Source organism: Cotesia typhae, unplaced genomic scaffold (assembly GCF_013202065.1).
Source record: "Cotesia typhae breed Kobodo isofemale line unplaced genomic scaffold, CoteBio_Ctyphae scaffold_13, whole genome shotgun sequence".
Taxonomy (NCBI): domain Eukaryota; kingdom Metazoa; phylum Arthropoda; class Insecta; order Hymenoptera; family Braconidae; genus Cotesia; species Cotesia typhae.
The window spans coordinates 13,679,377-13,690,937 of NW_027423774.1; the positions used below are offsets into that span (position 1 = coordinate 13,679,377).

At 32.0% G+C, this 11,561-nt stretch overlaps 1 pseudogene; it reads right to left on the bottom strand.

Moving 5' to 3' along the window:
• Window positions 1–4,606: 4,606 nt before the first annotated feature.
• Window positions 4,607–6,678, bottom strand: LOC141534077 (uncharacterized; annotated as a pseudogene).
• Between the last annotated feature and the right edge of the window lie 4,883 nt (window positions 6,679–11,561).

Sequence of the window (11,561 nt, forward strand, 5' to 3'; positions counted from 1 at the left end):
AAGTTTTTGTCTAATAAATTTTTGTTGTCGATTCTTTTAAAGGACATAAAAACTGCATCGATTACGCCAATCGCGTAAAAATCGGTTGATTCATTCCACCCTGAATAAAAAAAATTATTGAGACAAAGAAAAAAGTATTGATTGACTAGAAAACCAATACTTTTCAATTATATCAGGGGCAAAATTATGGCAGTTTGAAATTTCAAAAAATAGTGTTTTATCAAACTTCTATCAGACTTTTGAGCTCGGAGAGCTCAAAACTACATGAAAATATTTTTAAGCTCTTCGAGTTCAAAAACGAAATAAGCGCAATTTTGAGCGCTTAATTTCGAAAGCATCGGGAAGTTGCAGAGATGGCCTTTAGGGTCAACCGTTCTCTTAATTTTTTTTTATGTAATCATATTTTTCTTTCTGTATTTTTTAGAGCGTTTTTTTATATTTCATTTTTCTTTATTTGTTTTTAAATATTATGTTATGCCTTGGGAGAAAGGTTTAATTTCTTATTAAAATAACTTGCACAAATTTTAATGTCTAAACTATAGTCACTTTTAATTGTTTATTTTATAACATAAAGTTGCACTTCAACTGAAAAACTTATTAACTGTTAAATTTTAACTAAATTGTTAGTAGTTATTCTGGGCTTAATTTTATAACATAATATCAAAGTAAGATCTTTGATTACAATTCTATAATTAATTCTTAAAGGTTTTCTGTAACTAGGAATGCATAACAATCCGTAGTGTATTCTAGGAGTTTCATTCTGTAACTGATTAAAAAGGTGTTAAAGAAAATACATTGCAGTTTTAAGTATCATTACGCCACGGGAATAAACTGGTAATATGGTATGTTCTACCCAGACGCTGGCGTATGGACATCACCGTCAGTAATTTTGAAAGAGGCATAACACCCCCACTCTAAGATTGAAAAATCCCTCTTTACAATATACAATCGGGGTTTTTCTTTTGGAATAGTTGAAGTGCATTTTACAAAATTGGTCTTAATACAATAAAAAAAAATTAGTAATACGGTTAACCCTAAAGGCAATCCCTGCAACTTCCCGCTAATTCCATACCTTAGTGCTTAAGATTGTACTTAAGCACAATCACATAAATTATATTTTGAGCTCAAAAATCTCAAAAATGTCATATTTTGAGCTCACTGAGTTAGAAGAAATAATATTTTGATGCATTTGAACTCACCCAGCTCAAAAGTCTGATAGAAGTTTCATAGAACACTATTTTTGGAATTTTCAAATCGCAATAACTTTTGAATGGATCAACCGATTCTTACGCGGTTGGCGGCATTCGACGCAGTTTTATCATTGGATGAAACTAGGTTGGTTATCAGTTAAAAGTCGGCGTACCTATTACCTGTGTTGTTATTTTTATAAGTTACTGTCTGTATCAAAACCTAGTTATTTGAGAGAATTATTCGTTGAAGTTGCCGATGTCCGACGATCCGACAGGCTAGCAGCAAAGAAAAATAATGTCACCTTTAAAATGCCAAACTTCACCACTACGCATTATGAGTTCTCTTTTGTTGTAACTGCTATCAGATTATGGGAAGAACTACCAACTGAGGTAATCAATGCATCAAGCATTGAAATATTTAAAAATAAGGTTTATGACTATCTTTTTAACTTAGATCTATAACTCAATAGGTTTGTCTCATGATGCTCAATTAAATCAATAAAATCAATAAAATTAAATCAATGAAATCGAAAGAATTATGAAATCATTAAATAAGTTCATTATATGTTTATGTATCTATACTATGTACTATAATAAGAAAATTGTAATAAAATTGTATTTTTCTGTTTATACTTGCCATTCGGCCACGGCCTTGGCATAAATAAATGATCTATCTATCTATCTACCTCTGTCACCAGATTTTAATCTATTAATACAAGATACGAAGACCTCTTAGAATTAAATATTTATTGTTGTATTATTAAGACCACGGCAGTAAATTAGTTAAGAATTTTAATTAGGAAATTAATTTCGTTAGGAATTTGGATTAGGAATGAATGGAAAATTGAATCAAGGAAAAATTTGTTAATTGAAATTTAATTTGGATTTAGAAAATTTGTTAATCAGATTTAATTTAAAAAATGAAAATAATTAATAAAATTTGGAAACAAATTAATCTGCAAAATTATGGGAAAATTTTGTGTTCTTGGATTATAAAATTATATTGTGTGTGCGGGTGGAAAATTGGAAAAATAAATACAATTAGAAATCGCGGTATGGTCGCTCCATAAGAGGGTATTGACGGAATTAGACACTATGATAGGAAACCGTGTCTAGGCTAGATAGATGATAGGAAATCGTCTTATAAACGGGAATATGACCTAGGATTAAGTGTTAATTAATTGTAAGGGAATTATCATTGTAAACGGGGTTGGTTAAATAAAATTTCTTGTAAAATGAATTTTTTTGATAATTTTTGTTTCCTTCCTAGCAATCTCTCACGACCCTGTAGAACTTACTCCATGCTCTGGTCCAGTTTCTGGATATTGTAACAGGGTAAAATTACCCTAAATCGATGTCACCGGATATCGATAACTATTCGACATAGCACTGGCGCGTCTCGATCTAAGGGCCTAAAGGGAGAATAGGAAGGAGGGGGTAGTTTTGGGTTAATATAGGTGAGCCGTGCAGTGGAAAAGGGAGAAGTAATGTGACCGCCAGACAGAGTGCCTCGGAAATCAAGAAGGACCGATCCCTGGTGTAGTGACGAGACGAAGGAAGCCAACTACAACTAGGACTTTATCCTCAACGAGTGAGCTAGATCATCGTTGGGTTCGTCAAGGTATCAATTATTACTCTGTGGGAAAGAAGTGGACCGCGGTTTACCCAATACCCAGTTACTTCTCCTTTTTATTTATTAATTTGATCGTTTAATCGACGATTATTTAATTCATCAGAATTTGATACTCGGTAGTTTGGATTGAGTGATTTTCATGGGGGTTTATACTCGAGAGTCACTCAATCGACCTTGACGGACAAATTCTTTCTACATTCTTCGGGAGAATTTTTAATTAACTAAAATTAATCAATTAAATTAATTAACATCTAAAAAATTCGTTAATTAATTGTTATAATTTAATAACAATTAACTCAAGAAAAAGTGATTAATTTTGTTGCTTGAAAATTAATCGACAAGCATTTTGCTCGTGGATCTTTTGGTCGAGCGTCGATATATTTTGTGTCGCAGTAAATTCCAAACACCCAAGGTCAAAGACGACTAAACTAGCGAATGTTCTAGCTAACAAAATTGAAGGTTTCGGCTTTTGTCGATGTTTATAATTTATAAAATTATTTGGAAATTATCGAATATTTTATTAAGAATTATTTGTTGAAATTCTGGCATATTGTGAATTATTTCATCACGTTGAAATTAATTAATTTTCATCATTAATTTTATGTTAATATTTTTCAACTTGATTATTGAGCATTATTGAGATTAAAATAATTATTAAAATAATTCTCGGTTATTAATTTGAGACATTAAGACTAATTGTTTTAATCAATTATTGTTGTCATGTTAAGACCATGGTAGTAAAGTAGTCAGGAATTTTAATCTGATCTTATAAATTTAATCTATTTAATATTTGAATTTAAAAATGAAATTAGCAGTCGGAAATTGTAGTTGAATGTTAGTTCAAAGCTATTTTGGAATTTGATTCTTAATTTGAAATTACTGTTTCACTAAATACTAATGATTGAATAATTAAATTAAAATTTTTGAATTAATTTAATTACAATCAATTTTGTTAAAATAAATTTAATAAAATTAAAATCATTACAAGTGTGTGTTATATGTGTAAAGATTCATGTGGGTTATATGTGATAGAGAGTGTTAATAGTGTTAAGTTGGTTCTGGATAGCCGATAGTTAGGCTAGACGATCTCTGTCACACTGTTGTCTTTGTGCAGAGTAATTCGTTGATCCTGGTTAGCCGATAGTTAGGCTAGACGAACTCTGTCACACTGTTGTCATTGTGCAGAGTAATTGAATAGTTCTGGTTAGCCGATAGTTAGGCTTATATTAAAGTGGTTCAGTTCTGGTTAGCCGACAGTTAGGCTAGACGATCTCTGTCACACTGTTGTCTTTGTGCAGAGAGACTCGTTGGTCCTGGTTAGACGACAGTTAGGCTATAGTTTTAAGTTGGTCCTGGTTAGCCGATGGTTAGGCTATAGTTAATAAGTTTTAATTAATTATAGTGTGAGTGTGTGAGTGAAATTTAGTTAATCTTTTATAAGCGCTTCTTTTGTTAATTTTATTGTTAATAAAACTGATCAGATTGGTTATTAATTATTTATTATTCATGTTAGAATCAGGATATTTGGAAAGAGAAATTCAACAATATAAAGATGATTTAATTTAATTTATAAGAGTATATTTAAAGTCAAAGAATGGCACGAATGCTTTATTTAAAGTATTGAGTCAAAAAAGATACAAAGTACAAATATGTAAGATAACAATGATCCGCACAAGTGGTCAGTACGAATGTCAGAAAAACACTAACTGTGGTTCCTTCTTTTTGGTAAGACCCATGTATTAAGGGTACAAAAGGGTCATAAAACTGACCGAGTTACTAGATTCTAGGTAACTCTGTACGCATCTCTGATGCTGTATGTATCGTTGTTATATTCCAACAATTCAACAGCACCTTCCTCCATTCTCTCTACCCTAAGATAAAGAATTCTCAGCTTTGGACCGGTTCCAGGAACCGTGATTAAAAAACCTGGTGGTGCCCTGATAATTATTGTCGTTTGTTGTTGAATTGTTAGTTTATTTAGAAAATTGATTAGGGGCCAACCTGAGCAGGTAAAACTGTTACACTGTGTCTAAAAATCCAGTGGCGCCCTAAATAAATTAAGGGGTGACCAAAGAGAACGAGTAGAACAGTACATCAAGTTCTCTTCCATTTCAGCATCATGTTTTTGAATATAATATTTAGGATGAATTGTCTTACAAAAATATACTAGTTTATGAGTTTTACAATGTTCTAAAAAATTTTCTTCACTAGAAGTATACAATAAGTTTTTGTTATTAGTTATTATGTATTCGTGTGGATTTGACATATAAACAGCTAAACTATTATTTATGATTTTTTATACTGGAATAGCTCTACATGCTTTATAATTGCCGATTTCCAATAAAGGTATTTTGATCAGATGAATAAATCTATATCCTATTACGCTAATAGTGACATTACTTATTTCTAAATATTCAAAATAATTACCATCATGGAGATTAATTGGCATTTCATTTGACCCTTTTTCGTCTCGAATTAATTTTATAGAACTCGTAAGTAATTCTGGTGTTAATATTTGTGGATTTATTTGACCCATCTTTGCAAATATTATTGATTGAGTGAACATATTTACATTCTTACCAAATTCTGTCAAAGCTCATTCAATTTCTAAACACATTTCAGTTATTAAAGAATTTCTTAGCAACGAATTTTCTTGTATAACAATTTTTAACTTCCCGCTAAGAAAATTAAAAATTTTCAAAAATCGGGAAGTTATAGATTGTATCCCGTTTTGCCAAAATCGAGATTTCATCAGATCTCGACGTTTTAAGGTTTCAGGATGCTTCCCTGACTACCCCCGCGATGCAGTCTGTATGTCTCTATGTATGTATGTATGTATGTATGAATGTATGTATGTGTTTGCGAAAGAAATCGAAAAAATGGAATTTTTTAACAATAAACTCTAAAATTTTACATCTGATCAATTTATGTTAACATATTGTTTATAGTACTTAAAAAACTGCATCGATTGCTGCAAACCGCGTGAAAATCGGTTAACTAAATTAAAAGTTATAGCAGTTTGAAAATGAAAAAAATAGTTTTTCATCAAACTTTTATTAGACTTTTGGGCTCGAAGAGCTCAAAAGTATCAAACAGCTTATTTTTGAGCTTGGAGAGCTTAAAATATGGCAATAAATTTTTGAACTCGAAGAGCTCAAAAACATCGCAAAAACGGCAAAATTGCAAGCGCGTAATAACTAAACTTAGCGGGAAGTTGCAGGGATGGTCTTTAGGGTCAACCGTTTTCAAAATTTCTTTTATGTTGTTATCGAAATTTTGAAAATTAGAATTTATTTCTATCAATTTTTAGTTATATTCTCTAAGAAGACTTTCAGTTATATGAATAGTTAATTGTAATATATATGTTTGATTCTTAAATTATTCTCCGATTCTTTTATTGTCTTTATGGACTGCATCAATTTCAGAATTATAATAATCTGCATCGTCCTGGCTCATAGTCCTAAGAAGTATTTTACTAATTTTACCATTAAAATCAAATATACCCCGTCTATTTCTAATTAACGTAGGGATCCCTATAACAGAGAATAATTTATACTTATCTTGTCTTTGACTTTCTAATCGATTTCTTAGCTTCAGAATCAAGTGTGATTCTGTACAATTATTTTGACACGATGCTTCAACTTGATCAATACTTTTTAAAATTTCTGACTCCTGGAGTGTTAATTCGTCCAAATTGAAATAGGATACAATATTGTACGATTCATGGAAAAATTTAACGTCTCCTAAATACTCCATATAAATGTTTGGTAATGTAGAAAAATTTAATTCTTCGTTACTTTTGACCTCCATCATAACCCACTGGATTATAATTCTGAAACAAATCCATATTAGCATATTTTAATTTATTAGCGTGCACGATTATACTTTTATTTCGTTTTTCTATTTTATAATTAACATCTGACTATTTATCGATTATTTTATATGGCCCCTCAAATGGAAGATTCAGAGCGTGTGTTTTATCATTCCCATTACTTTCTTTTTTTAACCAAACCACATCACCTACTTTAAACTCTTTTGGATTCGTTAGTCGATCATAACGTGTTTTTGTCCTTTGCTTAGTTTCTGATATTCTTTTATTTTCCTCGATAGTTTTATTGATTTTTGCTTGTAAATCACCCCAATACTCCATGTATGTTATGTTAGTAGTCTTCAATGATGATACATTCCTTGGATTCATTCCAAAAACTAGTTCTGAATGAGTAAATCCTGTACTTTCATGTTTGGATGTATTGTAATATAATCCAGCTAAACGAATTTTCGTATCCCAATCATCAGCATTTTCGTTGGAAAAGTGACGTAGATAATCTTTTAACACTTGATGACTTCTTTCCAGACTTCCATTACTTTCTGGATGAAAGCTTGTAGATGTAATATGTTTAATACCTAGCATTTCCTGAAAATTCTCCATTAATTCGCTAGTAAAATTGGTTCCTTTATCTGTCAGAATATTACTTAGCACTCTAAAGTAACCAATATAATATTTTAAAAATTCACGTATTATTGTCGGAGCGGTGTAATCTGCGATTGGCATTCCTACAAAATATTTAATTAAACAATCTTGAATTGTTAAAACATACTTATTACGTCTTTTCGTTAACGGCAATGGTCCACAAATATCCATGGTGATTTTATCATTGAAATTTCTCGGAGTATCAGTAATAATCATAGGCATTTTAGTTGGATGCCTATTGACTTTACTTCTTTGACATATTTGACATTTCTTTACATAAACTTCGACGTCTCTTCTTAAAGTTTTCCAGAAGTAATTCTCACTAATTCTATAATATGTTTTCTTTACTCCACCATGACCTCCAAGGAAACTATGATGATTTTCTTTCAATATTTTCTCGATATCTTTTTTCTTGGGTACTATTTTTTCTTTATCGTATAGAAAAATTATAGTATTTCCTCGACAAAATACTTCTTTCCAAATTTTCTCAATTTCTTCCTTGGAAAATCTTGTTAATCGAGTACACTCATTGTGGTCGATGTGAAGTTCCTTGAATTCTTCAGCAACGGCTAAGTACATCAATTCCTTAATTATTTCTTTCAATTCATCTTTTGATGTATGTGAATTTGCTTCGACGATAATATGATATTCCTCATAATCTTCTTCATGATAAACTTCTATTGTTTGTTCTCCATTATCTTGGACAAATGACACATAACTGTTTCCCTAGTTTAATAATCTCTTGTTCTTTCTCATTTTCTTCTTTTTCTCCAACATCTTCCTGATGATGATCCTCTTGGTGATGATCTTACTGGTGATGATCTTCTTGATGATGATCTTCAGGTTGATTATTTTGTTCACAACCTTTTCTGCATTCTGTTTCTAATGTTCTTTGTTTTTTATTTTGTTCTGAATTAATTTCCATTGAATTCCGTTTTCGTTTACTGATTAGGGTTACTGGTTCTTCGTTACTGTTTGTAGGGTCGTACTCTCGAGTACGTACCCTTTTTCTTGAACTTGGATCCAATATATTCTTTCTTCTTTTCTTGTTTAATAAATACTCTTCCGAGTCTTCTTCTTCTTCTGATGCTGAATCCAACAAAGTATCAGCATTCATTCTTCGAAATAAAAAAATAGGGTTTCTCGAAATGCATCAGCATTAGTATTGAGTTTACCCTTTTTGTAGGAAATTTCATAATCATATTCTTTTCTTATAAACTTATTCTCCACCTCATTAATCTTGAATGAGGATTCTTATGGTTCATTAACCAGACCAAGGGTCGATGGTCAGTAACAATTTAAAATTTTCTGTCATATAAATACGGGTGAAAATATTTTACACACCACACGATCGCTAATAATTTTTGTTTAGTTGTAGAATAATTTTTCTCTGGTTTATTTAAAGCACGACTAGTGTATGCGACAGGATGTTCTTGATTATTTTTAATTTGGGATAATATGCCACCGATGGCGATACCAGAAGTATCTGTTGTAAGAATGAATTCCTTAGTGAAATCTGGGTATGTCAATATTGGTTCTGAACACAATTCTTTCTTCAAAAGATTAAATGATTTTTCTTGATCTTGTCCCCAATAAAATTCTTTACCTTTCCTTAACAGATCAGTTAAGGCTTTTACTTTCCTGGTATAATCTGTAATAAATTTTCTATAATATCCGTGTTACGTTCTCGAAATCAGTCGATATTATTAATTGGGTTCAGGTAGGTGGCAGGCGGAGGTCGATAGACTCCGAGTGCCTCCTCACAGGTGAACTTACTCAGTTATCACTAAATTCTTACCATCAGAGATTCCTTTGGCTGCCGAACGATGGACTCCATATTCAGAACTTATAATTGTAAATTCTATTAATTTTGATTAACACGGAGTCGGGTGCCGTAAATAATCGGGAAGCTTTTATTCGATAAATGCTAGGTTTATTAATTAGTTGAAGATAGAAAAGAATAATGATAGGAGGAGAGGCAAGCCAACATATCCGCGCTTCATCAACTCCCGACTAGGACTGGCATTGTCTCCCCAGATTAATTATAACAACTTAAGATTGACGCCATGATGCATCTCGGGTTTCCTCTGAGAGAGTCGTCGAGGCCCGGGTCTTATGCTGACTCGGATGTTTGGGCATACCACGGGCCGCGACGGCTCTTTATCGCGAGAGATTTCCGTTACCTAGCTGGCGATCATCGCCAGCGAAGCAACCGAAATGCTCCCCGGAGTAGTTCGAGGAAAATTATATTGAATAAGAAAAAAAAAATTTCCTAGAACGTTACAATCCGGTCATTCCCAAAAATTGTCTTATTTGTTTAATATTTTTCGGAGTTGGAAATTCTGAAACACTTTTACAATTTTCTGGGTTCGGTTTAACTCCATCTTCAGTAATGATGTGACCTAGATATTGCAATTCGGGTTTCAAATATTCACACTTATCAGACTGAAGCTTCAAATCAGTTTCTCTTAATCACTGGAACACAATTTTCAGATTTTTGTTATGTTCAACCAATTTCTTCCGTATATAATAATATCATCGAGATAAACGAAACATACTTTTCCGATAAGACCCCTTAAAGCGTTATCTATCATTCGCTGGAATGTAGCTGGCGCATTCTTTAAGCCGAAAGGTATTTTCAAATATTCAAAATGACCTTGAGGTGTGCTGAATGCTGTTTTCATACGATGCTTTGGATTTATCGCAATTTGGTGAAATCTACTTGCAAGATCAAAAGCAGAAAAGTACCTGAAATTTCCAAGTTGATCCAAAATTTCTTCAATGTTAGGAATCGGGTATGCATTCTGAACTATTTTGTCATTTAGTTTTCGAAAATCCGTTACAACTTTCCATTTCATTTTATTTGATGCATCTCGTTTTTTAGGTACAATCCATGGTGGCCAGTTGTAAGGGGAATTTGATTTTTGAATCACTCCCTTCTCTTTCATTTCTTCAACTTGCCGGGCAATTTTTTCTTGTTGAGTAGGTGGATACCTATATTGTTTAACATTGATAGGAATCTCATCTGTTGTTTCTATTATATGTTCCGCCAAATTTGTAGTAGGTAAAGAGTCACAAGATTTCCCAAATTTCTTCTTTCTCTTTAGCTTTAATAATGGGAGACAGTCGAGTATTTTCTTTTAATACTTGACTATGCATAGATGAATATTCGCATCGCAACTTGAAAATTTGTGAGTGATCCCGATAAAAAATAATTGTTCTTTTCTTCGCACGTATTATAGCATCTTTTTTTTCTAAAAACGTTCGATCTGCTATTCTATCTACTTCTAACGGAAAATCATTCGGAACTACTAAGAGAATATGATCTATTTTATCAACTGTAATTTTACACTCTTGATTACAAATAATGGGGATATCATTAATTTCAGTGATTTCTGCGTTAATTTTTCTTACTGGTAACCCTAGTGTACATTTTAATTTAATAATATTTACAGCTGTTAAAAATTTTTTGGACTTTTCTCTCAAAAACTCTGAAAAAGTCTTTAGAAGTCATTTAGAACTTAAGATAAGTCGTTATTAGAGTTTTTCAAAGATAAGTCCGAAAATTTTTTACAAGGGTTCGCTGTCCGACGGTGGTGTCGACTCTGAGCATGAAGCTTGCTCCTGGATTTCTTCTGTTTTTTGACATTGAGTATATTTTATCTGATTTGGTAGAACATTTGTCCCCTACCGCGACGGAAAATTTTGATATGATACTTGTCGTTTAAGAGGACAATCGTTTATAAAATTTTCAAAACTTCCGCAATTATAACAAGGATATTTGTTTTTCTGCGCTGGTTTCTGTGGAGTTTCTTGACCTTTTGACTTGGCATTTTTGTTTTCCTGTGATTTATTCGAAGCCTTGTAATTGTTGACAGGAGTCTTTTTGTAAATAATTTGTAAAATCAATTCTTCTTTTTCTATTTCTAATGCTAGATTTTGAGCTTCTTGAATTGTGGTTGGTTTGCCCGATTTTACAAATAGTTTAATACTAGTGCGAAGAGTCCGTACGTAGTGACCGAGGCCCTGTCTTTCTTCATTCTTTAAAATAAACATTCGGTTTTCCGCATCGAATTCTGAATTATTATTAAGCGCACGTTTTACATTTAAATGGCAATCATTGAACTTTTTATTGTAATCGAGAACACTTTGGTTATTTTGTTGACATTGACGTCGTTCTAATAAAGCGACATCATATGATTTATTTTCCCCAAAATTATTTCGTAATATTATTATTATGAGTTTTACTTGTATACCGTTTTCTGGT